Source organism: Abramis brama (assembly GCF_963993115.1).
Source record: "Abramis brama genome assembly, chromosome: 13".
Classification (NCBI taxonomy): Eukaryota; Metazoa; Chordata; class Actinopteri; order Cypriniformes; family Leuciscidae; genus Abramis; species Abramis brama.
In genome coordinates this window covers 19,486,340-19,510,201 of record NC_139975.1, presented here as the reverse complement: position 1 = coordinate 19,510,201, position 23,862 = coordinate 19,486,340, and the positions used below count along the sequence as shown (strand labels likewise).

Genomic DNA, 23,862 nt, shown 5'->3' with positions numbered 1-23,862 from the left:
ATTGTCGCGTTTTGCATCGCAGTTTGACATTTTTCCTATCAAACAGAGAAAAGACAGTTTACTGAAAAGCACATGAACATAAGGCACGTGATCGTTTGCTAAGCATCTAGTCATGACCTTCCAACGCTGCATCGTTTCACACTGCACACGTTAACACCGCAAATTAGAAGGGTTTCATAACCAGAGGTAAAAAAGCGATGCCAACCTCACTTCTAAATTACAAGAGTGAAACGTTCCTTCACCCGTGGTTAAAAAGACAATAACCCGGAGTTAAGCACAGTGTGAAAAGCCCTATTAGTTTCAGCCTCAAATGACACGCTCACATACTATTCACTCGTGTTTTATGTATACTGCACACAACAATATCAAAAGCTGGCTGGAAATGAACATCTCCAACTTTGCAACTTTTCAGAAATCATGGTGCATTGCAATGTATCAGTCCACAATTTGAAGTCTCTTATGCTCCCCAAGGCTGGAATTATTTGATCCAAAATATAGTAAAAACAGTAATATTGCGAAATACATTTACAAATACAACAACATCTTTTCTATTTGACTAGAAACTGCTTTTGCATTCTCTAACAAACATATATCTGTGTCATTATATTGTATATAATTTGCAGGCATCAGGGAACCGCTACAAATATGCGAGGTATGGAAATCGATTTTGAATGCATGCTCGCTTTCTGCTTTCACATTCGCAATCACACGCACTCTGTGTATTAGGAGCCAGCTGTACTGATTTTGCAAGATAAGATATTTATCAATGACGCTCAGGATCTGTTGTGCACCAAATCCTCTGACATCTCTCCTTACTATCTTCACGTGATAAGTGAAATCGGACGTACTGTAATGTAACCAACTACCACAGCAAGCCTAACCATGTCCCGTTATGGGCTCCGTATAATACGTTTTTCCGTGTCTTTTATTGAAAGCCCATTTTGCCACACTGACACACTCAGACCCAGTCCAGCCCTCTGAGGACACAGGTGTATATGTGTGTGTGAGGTGTGAGAGGTGTGTACAGTGACAGATGGAGAAGGGCTGGTGGGACAGACCACAGGAGCAGGATGGCCTGAGCAGCTCGGCCGACTCAAACAGCAGAGACGCTGTGGGGCACAGAGCTTTTCCTCACACCTACAGGAGGCCCAAACGCTCTCAGCCAATCAGAGAGCAGGTGAGAGAGGGGAGGGACAGGATACAGGGTGGAAATAAATTAGGGGCTACATGGCAACAGCCTCATAACAGATCCCCTCTCAACATGAGATAGAGTGAGAATGAGAGAAAATAGAAATGAGAGAGGGAAAGAAAAAATAAGTCAAGAGAAAAACACAGAAAGAGGTCAGGAGAGAGAGGTGTAAGTCTGAGGAAGAGGAAGAGGACTAGGTCATGGCAGTGTTGAATGCTTGAGGGCGTCTCTGTTCACCATGTGGCTCTGAATAATTCACCCTGCAGGTTAAGAGAGCAAGCGTGCATTAGTTGTGGACTAGTGCTCCATCTTCACATTTAGTGATAGCTGTAGCTTAACAAAGAGAGAGAAATTGTGTACAAAATGGAACAGCACAATTGGAAGAAAGAAAATAACAGGAAAAGCATGAACGAATTTAAAATGAGCGTGAGAAACACTCACACAAAGAAAAGAAGCAGGAGGGAAAGAGTCCAGTATAAAGTAGGTTCAGAAATTAAAACTGCATGAACTCCTGACCTTCCTCTGACTTCTCACCATACAGCAATAGATGGATGTTAGAGACACATAAGGGCCGCTGGGAAACAACCCAACACATTCAAACACATCCACAGATGTGAAGGAATAGTTCACCACCATCTCCCATACAAAGCAAGCAAGCAAGCTGTTAAACTTAAAAATAAACAAACACCATAAAAAGCAGTGCATTTGACTTGTGGACTGTATTTCAAGTCTTACGATAGCATTGTGTGGAGAACAGACCAAATAAATTTGGGAGTTTTGGGGGTTTTGACAACACTACAAATACCATACCAACAGCATACCATATTTTCCTTCATTTAATTGAAAACTAAGATTTGACACCTAGACGTAATGATGTGAGCTTAGGGAAAGCTTACCCAAAATTCTCATCTTGATATATCTGGATATATGAACGACAAATAAATGAATTGGTCAAAATGGTACAGTGTAGATCAGCTAAAATCATGTTCTGTGTAGCAGAGCAAACACATCAACTGGACAGTAAAAACTGTGTGTGTGTGTGTGCTCTTCAGGGGATTCTAGCAGTGTGTTCAGCATGAGTAAACAGTTGATATGAGTTACTTAATTATTAATACAGGACAATTTCCTCAGCAGGCCAGAGCAGAGGATCCGATGCTCAGCAGCTCACCTTTAACCTGACAGCAACTATCCCTCACTGACTTCTGCCCACGTTTCAACTAGGAGCCCTTCATTCCTCTTTAAATGCCATTTGGAGCGTGTAGACTGACGGCCTTGTGTTTCAGAGACTGTTACATGCTTACGCAGTTCAGAGCCTTACTTCCTCATTAATGCCTGTCAACAAAATTATCCGTGACAGACTACAGCAGAAATGACCCAAAGGAGAACGCTGCCTCTCTGCTATGCGCTGTGAATCTTTTTTCTGAACTGATGCAGACCTATATTGCTGCAAAAACTGTGCTACATACAGTAGGATCTAAATGAATTTCAGGATGTCTTAGGACGGGCTCAGACTACAGGAGTTTTAGACCATTTTATCCCTGATTTACCCCTCCCGACAAACTGAGAAAAAAATCTTGTCCAGGACCTTGGTCAGTTCTGATGTTCGGCACAGATTATCTGGTAACGTGAGCCGTTTACAGATCGAATCTTAAACAACCCGATCTTCTCGCAGACACATTGGGGCTGCCCTGATAATATCAAAAATGTTTGAAATTTTGGATTTTAAATGGGGATAATTATGGCTATGCTTACGTCAGTTCACAACAGTCAATGAGAGACAAGTCTTAATGGAGACGGAAGTGAATGAGAAAACTTTTGAAATGACAAGCTGCAGTACGCGTCTGTTGGACAGCGGAGATGGAGGAACGGCTCGTGGAAGTGTGGTAACAACACGACTGCTTGTATAACGTGCAAAAAGGAAATGTGTCTACAAAGAATATAGTTATAGTTAAGTTGTCACAATCTTCACTTTCCCATGAGATCACATGAGACCATGTGTGGTGCTCCCTCTGGCATGATCATTTTGCTATGATGTGCCATGATTTTCCACAATTTCTTGTAGTATGTGCAATGCATGTTTGAGATCTGAGATAAGAAAATCTGTGAAGATTCACCTTATGTGTGTGATGCAACCAGATTTTATAATCGGGTAGGATTTTAACCCCCGGTTTCACAGACAAGGTTTAAACTAGTCCCAGACTAAAATGCATGTTTTAACTCAAAGCAACTTGCACTGACATATCTTAAAATATGTCAGTGCCATTGTTTTGTCTCAAGGTACACACCAGTAATGCTTTTCTATGGCACATTTATAAAAGCTACTTAAATGTCCTAATTGAACTAAGGCCTAATCCTGGCTTAATCTAAGCCCTGTCTGTGAAACCGGGCCAAAAACTCCTCTAGTGAGCCAGGCTTTCGTATTAGATTTCTCTCTTTTTTTATGACAGCAGCACTAAACAGCATGAACTCCACAAGTTTGTGTAAAGCCTACCGAATTCAATGAAGATCATCTGAGTGTCTGTACAAAAAGGTCACATGATCAAAGTCACTAACTTGACACTGTCACAAACATAATCTTGAATATTTCTGATTTTGTCATAATGTTTCTTTTGTTTTATTTTTTGTTAAAGGGGACCTATTATGCAAAATTAACTTTTGCATGCTGTTTGGACATAAATGTGTGTTGGCAGTGAGTGTACACAACCACCCAATAGTGATAAAAATCCACTCACTCATTTTTTATTAATCCCCATAAATCATCAGCAGTGTCTCCCAACGACCTGTTTTCAGAATGCGGCTTTAGTGACGTCACTAAAGCCACAGGCCCCGCCCACGAGTGTTGACAGACACTGCCGTTTTAACATAGACCCGCCCTGATCGAGTTCACAGCGAGTTGTACACATCCACCATTGCTGCACTGACGAGAATGTCTCCCAATCGTTGTAGGTGTTGTGTGGCTGGATGTATTAATCCACATAGCTCTCTCTCTATTTACTCCCGAAATCTGAGGCAGCGCTGAAGACGAGGTGGAATTATTTTGTTTTCAGAGAAAATGCTCCCTCAACTCTTCCGAAATTCGTTTATGTACTTACGCACTTCTTATACTCTGTTTACTCAGCTCTTACAGTGATTTTCTGGAGTAAAGACTGAGCGCGACCTCATGCTTCGCCCCCTGTGCCGTCCAGCAGCAGCTTATTTGCATTTAAAGGGCATGTTTTTCTGAGCACCAAAAAGTGACAATTTAAACATGCTGTAAAAAATTATCTGTTGGGTATTTTGAGCTAAAACTTCACATACACACTCTGGGGACATCAGAGACTTATTTAACATCTTGTGAAAAGGGGCATAATAGGTCCCCTTTAAAACCTTAAAACATTCTATTATTTCCATGTTTAAACAAAACAACAGCAACATTCAGTTAAATTTCTCATATTGTGTTCTGTGGAAGACAGAAAGTCATTTGAGTTTTGAATAAAATCAGGACGAGTGAATGATGAATGACGAAACCCTGTCATGTTCTCTGGAATTCAATGAAGAATTCCTGACTGTCTGTACAAAGAGTTCAAATGATCAATTGCACTAACTTGACACAGTCACAAACTTGATTTTAAAAATACCACATAACCTTAAATATTTCTTATTGTCATAATGTTGCTTTTATTTAAATTTTAATTTCTTATTTCCATGTTTAAGTTCGATTCTACATCCCAGATTTCCAGTATGGCCTCAGACTTTTAGACCCCACTGAATGCAGTTCCTAATGCCCCTGATCCTTTTTATTAATAAAAATGCCCTGTCTAACTCCTGCCTGTCTATCCATCATAACCCTCCCTGTCTGATAGTTTTGAGAGGAGAATGAATTATAAATGAATGGGTGCTCAATCTGGGGAAAATCAATACTAACAAGGTCCAAGTTAACTGTGCCGGCACGGTGCTTTCCCCCAGTCTGCGGCCCGCCACACCGCACCGCACGCACACACTGATCCAGTCTTCAGAAGCATCTCACCCGCTTTGCATGCAAACTATCAGCGGGCCGGGCAGTAACCAAGCCTTTTCAGCAGATAATGAGGATTGCTTTTCAACCGATGCGGCTTTTCTCTGCAATAACATTCAAGCTCATAAATGAATGGAGAGAGCATTAAATGCCTCCTCCTCCACTCCTCCAGCGATCCATCTATCAGCACGGGTGGCCGGCGCTGTCAGTCGGACAGAGAGGTGGGAGGGGAGAGTGATTGAGCGTGGCAGAACCTCCTTCATCATGCCACTTAGCCCCACAATTCCACCCAGGGAGCTATGCTACGCTGGAGGGGGAATTGATGAGAATCTCTCCAAGTCTCTCAGTTCTCTTTCCCCACCCAAACATTTCTCCTCACATCAGCCCATCCAAGCAGAGAGACCCTCACTTGCCCTCCTGTTTCAGCTGCCCCAATCTCCAGGGCATCCAGTCCCCGCTTCACATTCTCCTGCTGGGCTGACATATCCTCGCAACATGTTCCCATCTTGAATTATTCACCTACACTGCTAGGGTTCACATACCCTGCCATAGACAAATAGGAACAACCATTGTTTTAAAGCTGAAGGGTTTCATTTCTGTTCCACTAGCACTACGAAATGGTACTGAAAAAATAATGATGTTTTCAACGGGTCAGGGTTCGGCCGGTTAACATGGACGTTTGCTCCTGCTGGTAGATGCCGTAAGGACAGCAAAAAACCTTCTCCTATTCAAAATTAGCTGTGTATTGTGATGGGAAAAAAATTGCAAATCAACATACACTCACCTAAAGGATTATTAGGAACACCTGTTCAATTTCTCATTAATGCAATTATCTAATCAACCAATCACATGGCAGTTGCTTCAATGCATTTAGGGGTGTGGTCCTGGTCAAGACAATCTCCTGAACTCCAAACTGAATGTCAGAATGGGAAAGAAAGGTGATTTAACCCTCTAGGGTCTGGGGTGTTTTGGGGGTCCTTGAGATGTTCTGACATGCCCTGACATTTGTGCTTTTTTCAGTTGCTTATAAACATATTAATGGCAAAGGTGTAAGTTCACTCTATATAGCACAAACAGGACTACCATAATATGTGAGCCACATGTATGTACATGTTTTCATTTTTGAGAGAATAATGTTTATGCATGGTTATTGAAAAAACTAAAAATGAAAGTTTCTGAAATAAGGCCACAAAACACATACTAAATATGTGTCAATAAGACTTTTGACTAATGTTGTCGTCGCCTAGAGTTTTTTCTTCAAAATGATGTGAAAATCATCCTGCCTAATCATTCACATAAAACGATACATTGATTTAAGTTTTGTGAAACACTTTTAGTTTGGAAAGCCAATATGCGGATGGGGCGTAAACGATCCAACAGCATCATGCATATTTAGTAGTTCACACCTGATGAGACAATGTCCCTGCATACTTAATGAGCCATTCATTCAGGTGTGTCACCTATAGCTAACTTAAATATACAAGCTTCATAAAAATGATCATTCTAGAAGAAAATTTCAGATAGCATTTTCAGATGGCATATATACATACACTACCAAATTGGTTCACAGTTGGAAGCATCGCAATTTTTTATTTTTTTTTCACAAATTGTGCTTGCAAATTGTATAATATCCAAGGTAAACATGTCTAGTAATTGTGCAGTTAATTCTCATACTGTATTTTCAGTTTTGGAATATTTATCCTCTCCCCAAATTTGTCACTAATAAAACACAATACAAATTATTTAAAGAAAAAAAATATATTTACCTTTTAATAGTTTGTTTACATCTACCTTGTAAATATATTTTTTTTATTAAAAAGGTTACAATTACAACAACAATTCAAGTGTAATCTTTCTTTGTAAAAACTAAAGTATACAAAACGTATTATTTGATGACTTTATTTTTGACAAAACATACTATATTTAACATATGAGCAAAATTGGCAAACAAAAGTTTATTTGATGTGGCAGTCTATTGTACAGTAAAAACTTTATAATCTATTCAAAACTAGTCAACGTCTTTCAAAACTAAAGTATACATTTTATCATACGTATTTCAAAGTAAAGGATTTATTAGTTGATGACTTTATTTTTGACAAAACACATACAGTATATATTCCTCATCTCAGTATAACAATAGAGTTTGCTAAAAGCTGTTCATTCAATACAGCAGTATTTGAAAATCGATAATATTTTGTAAAATTACATTTATATTTGCATTTATGTCAAAACCTAGACACTTTTAAACATCAAAATGACATTTATTAATATGTATTCGTGTCAAAATGACATATAAACAGATTTTCCTATTCAATTTTGCATGGACACGCTTCCAAGACGCTTGCGTGTCGTGTGAAATATATATATATATAGAACATATGAGCAGAAATTGCTAAACAAAAGCTTATTTGATGTGGCAGTATATTCTACAGTAAAAACTGTACCCAAATCTAGTCAACAAAATGTTGTCTTTCATATTTCGCCTGACTGTAACGTTGTTTTTATGAAATATTAGGGCATATAAATGTTAATTTGCAGTTTAATACGTTGCTTATACAAATAGCCTAGGGACTGTTCGTTTTTTATTTAAGGGGCCACCGGAGGAGTTTTGAGATCTGTTGTCAAAAAAGACATGACCCTCCCTTCACCAGCAATAAATTTTTCTATGACCCTCCAAAATGATTGTGAAAAAAGGCATGACCCTCCCCGATAATTTATTGATTAGCCTACTTCTGTACTGGTTTGCACTTGGCAAAGATGTTCAGATAGCCATTGTTTTTTTGTTTTGTTTTTAAACCATAAACTCTTGCTTTCTCATCTTACTAGGGCTGTAACGATAGACCAAACCTACAATTCGGTTCGTATCACGATTTTTGATTTTAGATTTGAAAAAAATCATGTTTTCGGTGCTGATGCGGTGTGACTCGTTCAACATGTGGGTGGCGCTGCCAACAAAGCATCTAAAAGCTGTCACAAAGAACCGGCAAAAGTAATGATTATTAATATGTCAAATATAGCAAGGATATATTTTAATTGTTTATTAATAAACAAGTGTTTTCTGTGTCGACTGCAAAGATGAAGTTGACGATGCGTCGCAATCTTCTCAGAACGCGCCAGAGAGAAATGCACATTTCATAAGCAGAAAGCAGTCTGTTTTCCTTCGTTTTGAATTGTTCTGTTTAAAAGTAGACATTTCAAGCTTTCTATATATTTCTCAGGTCTGTGAGGTAAGTAGCATACCTTACGCTGAGTTTCGGTTCATTTATGAGACAAGAGTCCAGTTCACTCGCCCGCGCCTCCGTGTCATGATTATCTATTTTCTACTATATTTACTTCTTATTTATTAAATCCAGATGAAACATTGATTAAAATTAAGATACAATTAATAAAAAAACTAAATTCACTTTAAAGAAAGGCTTTGTGCTTTCTGTTTGAGGTCTCTGTGAAATTTTTAAAGTCGCTTTCAGAGCAGTCATGTCCGTAACGCCGCCTTCACACTGGCAGTTGAAATCAGCTCCGATATGGCTACAAAACGACCGGAAGTCATTCATTTCCTATGGAGATTCGCAGACCGCATGCGAATGGGTCCGAAGCGGGTCCGAACGAGTGCGGTGCGAAAAAAATCGTGTCCGTTGGTCATCCGGATGCGTTCAAAAAATTTAACTCTTGTGAAAGGCTACGGACGGTTCCTATCCGACAATTCCAGCGGAAGTTAGCGTTGCTATGGTACTGATAAACAAACCTGAATTCTTAACTTTTAATAAAATAAATAATGATTTTATAACGATAAGTTGTCATGTTATTTTTTTATTTTCATGATTTTCTAACGTTATTAGGGCAGTTAATACAATTAAAAGCCCTATACCACTATATCACATTTAGCCGACCTGACATGTCAACGTCCTGGGGAACTTTCTTCCACGCAGCAGCCTGTCTCTAACCCCCTCAACAGAGAGATCATACAGAATTGTACATTCTGACACTGACAAAATCAACCGTTAATCTCTCCGCCATTTTTGTTCTACTCGCTTCCGACGCTTTTCAACGGTCAAGGTGTAGTACGACGTCCGCTGGGGGCGTATTGCGTATTACGGAGCTGGTTTCAACTGCCAGTGTGAAGGCGGCGTAATGGAGAACTGTCATGCCCGTAACATTTTTTTTTTTTTCACATAAATGCGAACACGAAAAATAAAATAAAAATAATATTTTATGTTCTGTGGAGGCCGATCTTTATTCATCCGGTGGGTATATATCTTTTGGTTTGCACAGTGTAATTCATAGAATTACTAAAAAATATTTTGCCACCTAAAAGTTAAAGATTTTTTGTGTCACGTCACATGTGTATTTCCCTCATATTAAATATAAAACGCATGTGTAGACTGATATTTTTCTAATGTCTTGACTCCTTTCAGACGTTTCAAAATATTGGTATTAAATGCATTTTCTGAGAATTTATATTTCAAGTTTTGACTGCAAATGTCACGTCCATAACACTGGAATCGCCCAATTTTAACGAATTTATCCTCAACTAGTTTTTGTGGTGTAGGTCTACGCAGGGCCGTTTCTAGGCATAGGCAAACTAGGCGGTCGCCTAGGGCGCAAACAGCTGGGGGGCGCAATTGAGAGCTGCCACCACACCAATAGATTTTTTTCTCGCCCAAGCGAGTGGAAGAAAAATCCTTCTTTTTTTTACATTTCCGATAATGGAGCGTATATTTGCACCGTCTATGATTTGCACTAAGTGCCTGTCTTTTTGGCAAAAAGACGCCCACCACTAAATATATACAGTGGCATAGGTTGTAAGGTGTGAGGTGCTTGAAAGTAGCTTTTGATGCGTTCGACCCGAGTTCGAATCCGCCTTTTGCCGAACTCGCTCTTCTCCCTTTTCCCAACACATGAGATGTAAAATTTATAGCCTAACATAAAGGTCTCTAGCGTTATATTTTGTCAACGAACTAAAATCGAAATTGTGATATGGTTTTGTGCCTTTATAAAACAGCACAAGACTTTAATTAAGTAGCCTATATAGGCATTCTGTTTGTGCTGCGTGATTTAGAGAAAAGTGTGCACTTTGCTCATGCAATCAGCATGGTGATCTGGTGTTTTTCTCCAAAATAAAAGCTCAAGGGTTTATTTCTTGCATGTGAAGAAATTAGGACAAAAGTATTGTAATTTTCCTATACTATAGTGTAATGTAAAATATACTTTTGAAATATTAATTTTTATTTATTTTTTTATTTTTTAAAATAAAAAATATATTTTTTATTTATTTTACGTCATAGGAATACTTATATAAATCATAAACACCAGTGATAATGTAATGTAGACTGAGACTCTATATCATAACTAATAAGATGTTTGAGCCCTCTTTAGTGTCCAGGTACAAGTCAATGGTTTTTCTTTGTTCAATGTGCACAGTTCATGGGTTGAAGCTCTTAATTTTTAGCTCTCAAAGTGCCAGATTGATGCATTAATTTAACCTTAAAATGTACAAAATTTTCTTGCAGGGGAGCATGCCCCCGAAACCCCCTAGAGGGACAGAGGTCCACCCAACATAGTTTCACAAAATCCTATGGGAGAGAACGATCATTTATTAACTTTACTCCAAATGGGGTGGGGGGGGTGGGGGTTCTTGCCTAGGGTGCCAAAAAGGCTAGAAACGTCCCTGGGTCTACGTATTTTATTATGTTAACTTAAATAATACTAATATAGTAATTTAAAGATGTGGTAGCCCTACATCTTACACATCGTGGAAACAAAATAAGAATGGAAACTAAAATATGGTAGTATCGCGCTACAGCGCACATTCTATCAGCTGCAGTTCTGCCGCCTCAGTCCCAATACTGTAAAACTTGACGTACATTCACATCACATGTTAATGCAGCGGTAGAGTTACACTCACAGGACACTGTGCACTTATTCGCAATCACAAAAGTTCATTATTTGCTCGTGCTTTAAAGCTGTGCGGGTAAACATTTCATTGGCATTCTGTTCTGACATGATGCACTTTTTCTAAGCGCGAACTGAAGTGCGCGCGCACTGTCAAACAGCGCCAAACTGGATTTTTGTTGGGTCAGACCCATCTGATATCGAAGGGGGGCTGATAACGTGAGATCAACATGGAGCTAAATGAAAAAAAATAGCACCAAACAAGCCACTTTGAAATGTTGCTGTTTTCATGAATATAAAAGTTGGGTGACCCTCCCCCTAGACTAAAAAAAGTTGGATGACCCTCCCCTCAACAAAGAATAAAAAGACATGACCCTCCCCTATTTTCCTCCAGTGGTCCTTTCCATAAATACCGAACGGTCCCCTACATTTTATTTCAACATATTTCAGTCGATTTTTACTCATCTCAGTATAGCAATACAGTTTGCTAAAACATCATCATTCATTCACACACGCGATTTAAATTTAAACTGTCTTTTTGCGAGCTGTGGTAAACAGCGCGCATCTCTGCCGTTCATTCATTTACAAACAGAAACCCGATTCACTTGAGAAGGAAAAAAAACTTACTACAGTATTCCTCAGCTCAGTCGGATCCTTGCTCCTCGAAATACCCGCACTTCTGAGGGACATTTTCCATTATTATTATTCCTCACAGCGCTGCGAGACGGTGTAAACAAGTAATGATCTGAATAAACTTGTGTTTTCTCGAGCTGATATGGGGGCGTTCACAGGTTTGCGTGGATTGCCTCAGACATTTGCGTTTGAATAGCGCGCGCTCTCCGGGGCGTGGTCACATTACATTTGAATGAGCTCGACTGGAATCGCTCTATTTTAATACAGATTTCACAAGATGAGAATATTTGTTATATAAATTACTTCATTTAAAAGAAGAGAATTCAAGCTTCATGCCTGTGTGTCTGTATGTCTGTTTGACTGAGTATTCGCTGAGTTACAGTTCATTTTCGGACGCGTTTCAGAATGGACTTAACTGACAGAGAGAAGGCAGAACTCGCATCACGTTTATTTTTCTTTATTTGGCAAAAAGCACAACACTTTGTTTTTATTGTGAGTATACACAAAAATAATACACATTTAACAGAATCGATTGATGTATGAAACTTGTTTGTAATATCAAAGTCAACAGAGCAAAATGAATTTCTTTTTAACCGATAAGAAAAAAAGCGAGCTGGTATCGCCGGCGATACCGCCGACCCCAGGGGGTTAAGCAATTTTGAGCGTGGCATGGTTGTTGGTGCCAGACGGGCCGGTCTGAGTATTTCACAATCTGCTCAGTTACTGGGATTTTCACGCACAACCATTTCTAGGGTTTACAAAGAATGGTGTGAAAAGGGAAAAACATCCAGTATGCGGCAGTCCTGTGGGCGAAAATGCCTTGTTGATGCTAGAGGTCAGAGGAGAATGGGCCGACTGATTCAAGCTGATAGAAGAGCAACTTTGACTGAAATAACCACTCGTTACAACCGAGGTATGCAGCAAAGCATTTGTGAAGCCAAAACACGCACAACCTTGAGGCGGATGGGCTACAACAGCAGAAGACCCCACCGGGTACCACTCATCTCCACTACAAATAGGAAAAAGAGGCTACAATTTGCACGGTTTCTTGAACATGACAATGAGTTATTGGTTTCTTGAACATGACAATGAGTTCACTGTACTAAAATGGCCCCCACAGTCACCAGATCTCAACCCAATAGAGCATCTTTGGGATGTGGTGGAACGGGAGCTTCATGCCCTGGATGTGCATCCCACAAATCTCCATCAACTGCAAGATGCTATCCTATCAATATGGGCCAACATTTCTATAGAATGCTTTCAGCACCTTGTTGAATCAATGCCACATAGAATTAAGGCAGTTCTGAAGGCGAAAGGGGGTCAAACACAGTATTAGTATGGTGTTCCTAATAATCCTTTAGGTGAGTGTATATTGTTAATATTTATTTTTATTACTGTATATGGTGTATGTAATAAATATCTAGAAATATAAAATCATACAAAATTAATTTGAATATATAAAATACCTTTTTTTTTAAACATAAATGGAAAATTGGCCAAATATTACCACATACATATGAATAAAATTAACATAACACAAACATACACAGCTGGTCAGACTCAATGATGACAACAAACCTGTAATGAACAGTTTGTGGTTACTACATGTAAAATTCATCATGTGAACGCGGAAACTTTACATTTTACTACGAGAAGCAGAAAGTGTCCGACAGCAACATGCTGTATATCGTCAATTGGTTAAATTCAGACACTGCCGAAGTCGAACACATCTGTTGTCACATGACATTCATGATTGGCTGGAGCACTAAGAACTTACAAACAAAGATGGCAGATTTGAAATCATATTCTTCTGGCATGTCTCAAACCAGCCAAGCATGTGCCATGCTCATTGGCACGATTGCTCATTAAAAAAAAAAAAAAAAAAAAACAGAAATGTTCTCATCGCACCATAGTTTTTACACATGGTTTTAAATGTATTTTCTCCACATAATACACGTAGATGGGAGAAAGTATTTTACCATCAGAAAAAAATTACACTTCAGGCTTAACAGACTTACGGCAGTCTGCCAAAGTTACCAGTCATGAAGTCTTGTTTCTGTGGCTTTTTGACCTTGCTGGATGGTTTGAAGCAATGGTACACTAAATTGTAATATAAACACATTTAAAAGCATGTCCATTATAACTGCAGGTGATGTTTGGTACGACTGACCTGCTGATCTTGCACTCCCACATGGGTCGAGCAAAAGAAGCCAAAAAACGAAGACATGGAAAAGGTAGCGAATTAGAGAGAGTTAGATAAGTCAAGCTCTTCCACTACTCTCAGGTCTTTGACATGGCCGTGGCAGAGTTGAACACGTTACGTATTGCATAAGCTGCTCAATAATGCAGGGCACTGAATGAAAAATACATCAGCCTCGACTTTGAATGCACAGGCGTTAGTAGGACGCCGGGAGCCTCAAGGGGGCAGGTTTAAGATGACAAACACAACCTCCTACATGCAAAAAGGACAAGAGGTTAAAGAGAGACGGCATAAAAAAGCAGCTGCAGAAAGAGACAATGATTTATGTATTTAACGGCTGGTTTTGTTTACGCCGCAATTTCAGATTTGCTTTCAACTCATCAAGTCTCTTATAAAGGCTGAGACTGTGACCAGACTTTGAACTGAACGCTTCATTGACATTCAAGCCAATAGACATTTTTCAATCTCACACCCAACTTCTAGAATTTTTACCAATTTTGCAAGGACATCACACAAATGTTGCAGCAATGGAAAAGAAGAAAGACATAAAAGACGGGGGGGAAAAATCATTTAAAACAGACAGCTCATCAAGGATAAATAAATTTGGAATTGATACTCTACTGAAACTGAATATTTGTACTTTTGCTCAATTACATTTCTAATGAATGTTTAATGATTTTTTCCCCCCACTTTTTACTCTTAGTTAAGTTAATTTAGTTAATTTAGACCCTGAAAGTAGAAAGCACATAAAAAGGCCTATTTGGCCATAAATCTATCCTCACGTGTCAAACAACTATATATTAGCAGTCTAAATTGAACCATAAACAATTTTAGGATACAGGTACAGTCTACATATACATCTTACATAACATCCAGTTCCTTTCTAGAGCCTTACATTGTTAAAACGCAGGGAAAAAAAATGATTTAACTTGTTGCTGTACACAATATGTGCATAAAAGGTAAGGTTGATTTCAGTAAGCAATTTCCAAAGATAAAAACAGGTTTTACTTATGATTTTAATTAGATATGTTTGTTTCCCAAACCTTCACTTTAGTTGAATTTCCCAATATTTTGCACTTCATTCCAATAAAAAAAAACTGCACCAGCTTTTCAGACACCTCCATTTTGTTCAACATCTTGGGTGTATTGTGAATGCTAAACCCAAGTGAATTTAATGTGTCTGAGCCCGCTCGAGATGTTCCTGTGGTGAAAGAGCGAGTGTGGTGTAAAGGAGTGCTGTTGTCGGGAAAGATGGTAGGGAGTTGAAAGTGGTGCTCAGCTGACGGGGTTTTGATGGTACTATTTCAGAAAGCTCTTTGATCCAAATACAGCTCTTGTTTGTTTGTTTTCCATGATGAAATATCTCAGCACGGGAGACATGCAAGAATTTGGATCATTAGCATAGCGTAAACAGCCACTGCACAGGACAGCACATAGCAGAAAATAGTGACGGATTACTCCTTAATATAATCCGCTGTTTCTTCACGTCTACTAAATCGCATTCTCAAATAACCCGTCCGTCATGAAGTCTACTGAACTGTGACATTTATGGTGGCAGATTGTACATTTGTGAGAGATCATTAAGCATAATTACTAAATGTTCCCCGCTCTCGATATCACCGAGACAAACAGAGCGCAATCTTACACCTTACGGTGCTGAAAATGACTTTGTGGTTTTGCATGATTAGAAAAGAATAGAGCTGAGTTGAGGAATCGGGAGAGAGAGATATAAATGCCTTACGCACACGCATTCATCATTCGGCGAAGTGTGCAGGGAAAACGCATTAGACCGGCCTGTATTAGCACGCGTTGGTGAGAGTACACAAACGCTGCCCATGAGACTCAGCATTTAACAGAGACTCAGAGGGAATACGAGGTGAGAAAAACAAATCCCATATAACCTCCTGCCACATTGATGTAGTGTCATGAGGCCGGAGGAAGAAACCGGAGGATGCCCTCCGTAGTGCATATCTATGACTGGGTGGTGGAGTTTATGTGAGAACTCAAATGGGAAACAAAGAAAGAAAGAGAGACATTGCACCATGTATAATTCATGTCCGTTTAGCGCATTGTTTGTCATGCGCTACTTTTCCTATTTCTTTTCTCCTGCTCCACAGCTACTCGACGGGCCTTCCCATAGCGATAATAAGTCACAATAAAACATATCTTCATCAAAGTAAAGAAATAAGCCTGTCTCCAACACCACAAGACACTGAAAAGAAATACCACACTTCTCACTAAATTGAACTCTCAGAGAGTGGTCCGCTTTTCTTTCTGGGGCGATAATGCAGCCGCTATTGAAGATTTCCCGAGCCACAGTCACAATGAAAATGCAAATAGACCCCATGCGGAGCAGACTGGATGCCACACTATCAACAAAGAGACAGCCGCAGAATTCTGGTCCAAAAGTGCGGTCCAAATCGAACATCAGGAGGGTGATTAGAAACACACAAACCCGACTCTGTCAGGACAAAGCACATGCTTGAAACCAAAGCAGGGGAAAATACTCATACCTCAGGGGATGCAACTGCAACGTTAAGCCCCCGGAGCGGGTGACAGACAGGAATAAGCTGGTCAGGGAGGAGCCGAAGGTGTAAATGGGGGTTTTAAACATGTTGCAGAAGGATTTGTAATAGTACACTTGCTACATGTGCGTATGACAGAACTGGGGCACAAAAGAACTTGGGTGTGAGGTTTCAATGTTTGAGATTTCTGGGCCAGACGCACTCGTGTGGGCGGGTATTAGAAACAATCTGCATGAAGGAATATATGATGAGCTGTTGCCCTGTGATGCCCTTCCTCCTTGGTGCTGATTTTCCCCTCAGCTCGGTGTCTCTCCTGAGCTCCCATTGACACTCAGGAGGCCTTTCTCCTCCTCACCATCTGCTAATTCAGGGCCAGACTCTAATCACCTGCTCCAATGCACCACTCTCATTCACAAACACCAGGCAAACCGTCTGCCACCTCGCGATGTAATTACTGTCATAATCAAGAGAGCACTGCTACCTCATAGCTTTACTCATGTAGATGCATGCAAATGTATGAGCCACAATTAGACCTTAATACCACGGTCATCATGGTTAATGTTTAGATGCACATTTATGCATGATGAGTCATTATGTTTGGTGAACTTGTGATGAAATGCTTTTATACTTGTTTATTTAGATCAATTATATTTGCTTTAATGGTAATATCATGTAAAACTGGATTTTACTTGTTCATTTTAAAGGAAACTATCCTGGGTTGTTCAGAAATCATCATGGAATCGATGTCACATCCATGAGCACATTAACATATGGTCGCCCATATTTACATTTCAACACCTGCTAACTAGTCAGACACTCGGTCGCCCCGATTTACACCATTTATGACTTACACCGATCAATCCTTGAGGTCATTTACATGTCTAAAAGGTACAGCAGCAAAAACAGTCTATGTAGTTTAAGGGACAGAGAGAGAGTTAGAACAAGAAACATTGACCAACATTGTAACTAACAAAGAATAAAAAAAGAAAATAATAAAAGAAAATAATAAAAAAGAAAATATAAAAGCTGACCAAATACTAAATATAGCAAAAACAACAACAACAAAATATATAAACGAAAATAAATATAATTGAAACATGTAATAAAATAATAAAAAATATTTTATTTTATTTTATTTTATTTTTTTATTATTTTTTATTATTTTATTTTATTTTATTTTATTTTATTTTATTTTATTTTATTTTATTTTATTTTATTTTATTTTATTTTATTTTATTTTATTTTATTTTATTTTATTTTATTTTATTTTATTTTATTTTATTTTATTTTATTTTATTTTATTGAAATCTGACCAAATAATAACTATATTACAAAAAATATATAACTATAAAAATATAACAAAATTATAATAAAAAAATTATAATTGCAATTTATAATATGAGACCAATATAGAATAATCTATATTGTTGAATAGTCAATCACTTGTAATACTTTCCATTTTTCCGTTTGAGCATATAAAGCTCTACATGAGAAAATAATGCCCTTTACTTTCAATTCACCATTCCTGCTTAAAGGAAACACTTTATTTTAACACCTCAGAGCTCTTGGGCAGTTACAGAGCAGTGCTTAAGTTAGAAAGCAATAGATAACTGATGGCATAAGGCACCTAAGAGCTTCACTGACTGTACTGTAGTTAAAGCTCATCCTAAGCAAACTCTACTGAAGTGTGTGTCTCTCTGCTGGCCCTGCAGTCTGAGTCTCTATACTGAGTCTCTCTTCAGAGATAGTCACTCTCTAAGCTGTTCTTCACCCTCTGAGCTTTTGGTCTCTTTACCACTGCACAGAGTCTGAGAAGAGAGATCACTTTGATGATTACACCAGGCTGGATCAGTCTCCACTAGACTCTGCATATTCAATCGAGCACCAAAGACCTCAATGAGCCTGTGTGCCCCTACGACACCAGCCCATAAATATCCACAGAGCCTGTCTGAGAAAACTAATTATAATTGTTAGAGAAAGATGCAGTGATGGCAAGTATATTTTCACTCATCAGGCAAACGAGGCACAAAGGGCTTGTTTGCGAGATGGCACAGACGTTTCTAACCATCATTAAGTTATTAAATTCACCCTAGGCGGAGAGTAAACAACTTCAGATGGCTTTCATGGCCGATCCAGCTCTCCGTCAGCCAGGCCTTTATTGGGTTATGGTGAAACTTCGACAAAAAGCTCAATGACTCCAGAGAGAGAGCGGAGCGGGTAGCATTAGAGAGGAGTATGCCGGGAAAAAGTGGGATGGGAAAAAAAGATTGAAACTAAGACCAGACGCCTAAAGCACTTAAGATCGAGCAGCACTAACAAGGTTGGGATGACAATTGGACATGCAGTGTCGACTGAAATAACCTTTGATTACTTGTTGCCGCAGTGGATAAAGTGGCTCATTGAGGTATAGCAGAACTGAATTGTGGGAGACTGTTTTTTAAATTTCTGCTTGGGACCAAACAAGCCACAGACTGGCACAATGTCTATATCAACCAGACATCTAATTGAGGGATAATGAGGGATGATGTAATGCTTGACTAAATATGACTTGCTTAACCATAAGCCTGAACTTTAGGCATGAAATTAGCATACCGTCTATGTAGTCTGAGCTAAATGTGGTCTTAATTCTCTACTGTGAGTCTAAAGTACTTCTACCCCTCCTCTAAATATCTGATTGAATACTAGAGAGCTAGTAACATCTGCTTTGTCTAGAGCCATCAGAAAGTGTGTGTGAGTGGCTATCCTTCTCCAAACTGCAAAAAACAAACAAACAAAAAAACACCTTTTCAACCTAAAACTTTTGAATGGTAAAGAAGTCTCTTATGCTCACCAAGGCTGGATTTAATAGATTTATTTGAAATGTCATTTTTTACAGCATCATTACTCATAGCATCAGATTCCTTGATGAATAGAAAGTTCAGAAAAACAATTATAGATATTTAATTAGATATTTTCTGTAACAGTATAAACGTCTATCACTTTTCAGCAATTTAATGCATCCTTGCTAAATAAAAGTATTAGATCTAATTTATTTCTAAATAAACCCAGACTTTTAAACGGTAGAGTACAGAGTGATATATAATGTGGAAAGGGCAAAGAAATATTCAGCTGAACTTTGCTCAACTATCTTTGGTTATTGTATTTTTATTTAACACACATTTTCTTTCTAATTTGCAGATCCCCTGCAGTGCTGCCATGGACCCCCTGTTGAAGACCACAGATCCAAATATTTTTGAGGCTGATATTTCAAGCAGTAAACAAACATTTGCAATGTGTTTTCCATATCTCTCTTTTACTAGCCATGTCCTAAAGCAATATACACAGATTGCAAAAAAAAAAAGCATTAAGCTAATTTACTCTTCTATGTTCTTTGTAGATTCATGGAATGCTGTTTTTGGCTTGAAAAGGCATTACAAATAAAGTTGACTTTTATCCTATTTTGGGAATAATTTGTTATGCAGCAGACACTCTCACCCAGAACTCATTCTGGCTCTCTGTGCTCACACACATCAATACCTAAAGCATGTCTTTCAAGGGTGGATGAGAAAATGGATAAATTAAGCATGACTCTCTTTTTATATTACAGTCTTTGAAATGGGGATTACCTGTAAAAAAATAAAATAAATAAAAAATCCAATAAAAAAGAGCTGGTGTCATTTACATCCCGCTAACAGGAATTAAAATTGTCTGTCAATCTGACTGACATGTGAGACCAAACCACCTGACTTGGGTTTCCACTAGGGTTTGGCATCCATCTTTAGCTCTAAATTATTCCCTCCAGCGTTTCATTAATCGCCAGTTCAGTTCAACAGCTGGCAGAAATATTGTGTTTCCATCAAACGTGATCTAGATAAACTTTCTTACTTAACTTCATTTAATGAACAATGTCTGCTATATCATTCAATGTCACTCATAATGTTAAATTCGGCATGAAACGGAAATTGTGACAGTATTTTCTTCCCTGTATGTGTATTGTGACATATATCTGACTGAAACGGCTAAAAAAAATGTAGGGCAGTACTTGATTTTGTCCATTGGGAATTGATGGTTGCGGTTTGCTATTGCTATGATGTCTTGTGAGTGACAGGTTGTTCCGCCCTCACAAAAATACATCAGAGAAGAGATGTTGCCGCAAGTGGGAGGGTAAGTGATTTTGATTAAAAATTACAAGAACACTTATATTTTAAAAAAAATAATAATAATGATGTGCATGGATAACAAGAATTGCCAGTTTTTATTTCATGATGACTTTAAAACATTCACACAATGTGGTTCACTGCATCATCTGATGAAGGAAGGTGTCTAATGGAAAGTCCTTATATGGTGTCCACCCCATTTTTCAGACTGTTTTTACACCCCTGGTTTGTAGGACAGAGTGCATCACAAAGTGAAGTCTTAAAAATCCTCTTTTATCACCCATAGGCTGATTCCGTTTAAGATTTTAGAGGCATTTAACCGAGCCATTGACGTGAATCAAAACAGACACACTGTGACTAACTGCGATATGAGACCGATCAGGGGACCCGAAAAACTCGCGCAGTGCTCATCACTGAATGCCCTGAAAAAGTCCCTGTGACAGAGCCTCTTAACTTTTATGACTGTTTGGCAAAGTTGACTTCAAAGAGCCGATTCTTTGGCGCTGCTTGCGGTTTGTGAGAAAGCCAGGCTAGCGTGGGGAGGGGCAGCAGGGGCTGATGGGAGTCGAGTGAAGGGAAGGGATGGAGGATGCTGGAGTGGAGAGCAGAGCCCTTTGATCTGTGTCAGCCTTGAAAAGTACAAAAGAATCAAAAGCAATGGGAAGAGCAGCACAGAAGATTGCAAACAAGGCCCGCTCGCAATTCCCTGCGAGAGCGTGCAAGGGAAAAACACGACGAGACAAAAGCACATTTCAGAAATTCTGAGGGGTGTTTGGGTATTTCTCTCAGGTTTAATGCTGAAGCAATTAGCATTGAACCACCTCCCTGAACAGACAGGAGCTAGCCAAATCCACCATGCTAACATAGTTAGTGCAACGCAATTAGTGGGGGTGACCCACTCATGCCAAATTACATGATTCATTAAACTGACCAATCAGGACGATCCATTTATCAATCAACACATATGCTACTTTCCATTTGTAATTGGCTGTACATTTGAAGTCAGTGTTGGAGAAGCAACTTTGAAATTAAAGAAAGGTTTGAAGGTACTTTTATACCAAACTAGAGACTATCTAATGTACACTTTTAAAAGTTTGGGGTCAGGAACGTTTTTTTAAGTCTCCTACGCTCACCAAGCCTGCATTTATTTGACCAAAACTACAAAACTGTTGTATTGTGAAATGACTAATATATATTATACACACTGATAAAAATGGTTCTGTGGTTAAATACTATACAGAAAAAACTAATGTCATTTCTAAATGAAAAGGTTAGTTCAGGCATGAATTAAAAAAGCAAAGTTAATTATATATTAGTACTCAATTCAAACTCGTAAATATCAACGTTATAAAATTAAGTTAAAACTACTTCACTTTTCTGATACTGGTGTTCCAATAATTGATAAGGTTGATTTTTCGCAGTTTTCCAGCTGTATTTACACTGTTTTATCATTGCTTTTGTTTGTAGGTTAGTGACTTGCCACATCTGGAGTTAATTTTCTCCTCAAAATGGCACATTCATACTCAAAAACGATCCATTGAATGTTCATTGTGTATTCTGTACCAAATATTGAGGTCTCTGTGTTCGGGTGGGTAACATGTTACTTCTATTATGTAGATATGGTTTCTGAACAATATCTATTGTATTACTTACTTAGATCTTTCAACATTCTTAAATGAAGCAAATCTTTCTAAATTCAACCTTTAATATATAAAGTTTTTAAACAGATTAAGCTTACGTGTTTTCTTTTGAGCTCTTTGTGATTTAAATAATTAAATTCACTTGATACACATGCATTGAAATAGTCAGATATTTTCTTTCAGCTGCATCCCTAAACTCCCAGTTTAGCAGCAGTGTTTATTCCTGCCTTGTAAATGTGATTAAAATCATTATATTTATCATAAAAATCGCTTCATCTTCAACAAAGAAGTGAACTGCGCCATCTCTCTCATGATGATACACTTTCAGGTGCAGGTGCTTCAGAGTTGATCACAAACTCTGGATCAAACTCTGAGTTGACAGAGATCTTTTATATCGAGCCCGCTGAATCTGATCTAAACCAGGTTGGATTTGTATGGTTTTTTCAACTCTAAACATACTCTGAATTGAAACTCACAGTTTGTTCAACTAGTTTCATGCAACATGCCTCTGGTCTGCTTAGTATCACATGCTCACAACAGTCAATCAGTCGCCTTTGCAATGAGCCTCCAATAGATTTCTGCAAGTGTCCGAATTGCTCCTATGATGCCTTTTTAACATGGAACCAAAAAAGTGCAACAAACAATTCACTGTCACCTAATGTCCTCTTATTATAAAACCAGTCACAACTTTTTATTTCTTAATTTCTTAATTTCTTTATCCTTGCCAATCTGACATAAAAGACCAAACTCCCTTGCACGTAACTCAAGATCTCATATCATACACTAGCGTGTATCTAACACAGCAAAACCACATGGCTATCTCAAGGTGCAGTCACATTAACTGCTGTTCAACACCTTTTTTTGTGAATGAAAAATCCAGTCATTTCAATATGAACACATGCAATTGTGAATTTCACGTGAGGGCGGAGAAAGATTTCCCCATGTAGATTTTGCAAAGTCAGTCATGCAAATTCACTATGTAGACCAGGGGTATCAAACTCAGTTCCTGGAGGGCCACAACCCTGCAGAGTTTAGCTTCAACCCTAATTAAACACACCTGATCCAGCTAATCAAGGTCTTCAGGATTACTAGAAACTTCCAGGCAGGTGTTTTTGGAGCTGGTTGGAGCTAAACTCTGCAGGACAGTGGCCCTCCAGGAACTGAGTTTGACACCCCTGATGTAGACCAACAGAAAGCTGCTTGCTTTGACAGTGACTTGTGTGTGAGAATTGCTTCATAAATATTGAAAATAGACATTGACCACACCTTTACACATGCTCTCATTCATGAAACATAAGCAGAACTAAATTGTTCATAACTCACTGCGACAATCTATGCAAAAATGACTTTGCAAGCAGGAATTCCATGAAGTTTCATGTATCAGTCCTAGGGCCCTATCTTGCACCCAGCGCAATGGACTTTGTACACCGACGCATGTATCATTCCTATTTTGCACCCGCGCAAAGCGCGCTTTTCCCTTCACAGAAGCATGTCGCTAAACTAGGGAATGAACTTGCGCTCTTGGGGCGGTTCAGCGCAAAAAAGGAGGCGTGTTCCGGCGCAAACGTTCCTTCATGCTATTTTGCAGGTTTAGAAAACAATTGCGCCACTAACCAGGAAAAAATAGTTTAAAGTCAGTGGCGCGTTGTGCATGTT

At 38.7% G+C, this 23,862-nt stretch overlaps 1 protein-coding gene across 1 annotated transcript in view; it reads right to left on the bottom strand.

Moving 5' to 3' along the window:
* gpc3 (glypican 3) overlaps positions 1-23,862 on the bottom strand; it is a 158,681-nt gene that overhangs the window by 123,187 nt on the left and 11,632 nt on the right. The window lies entirely within an intron of this gene.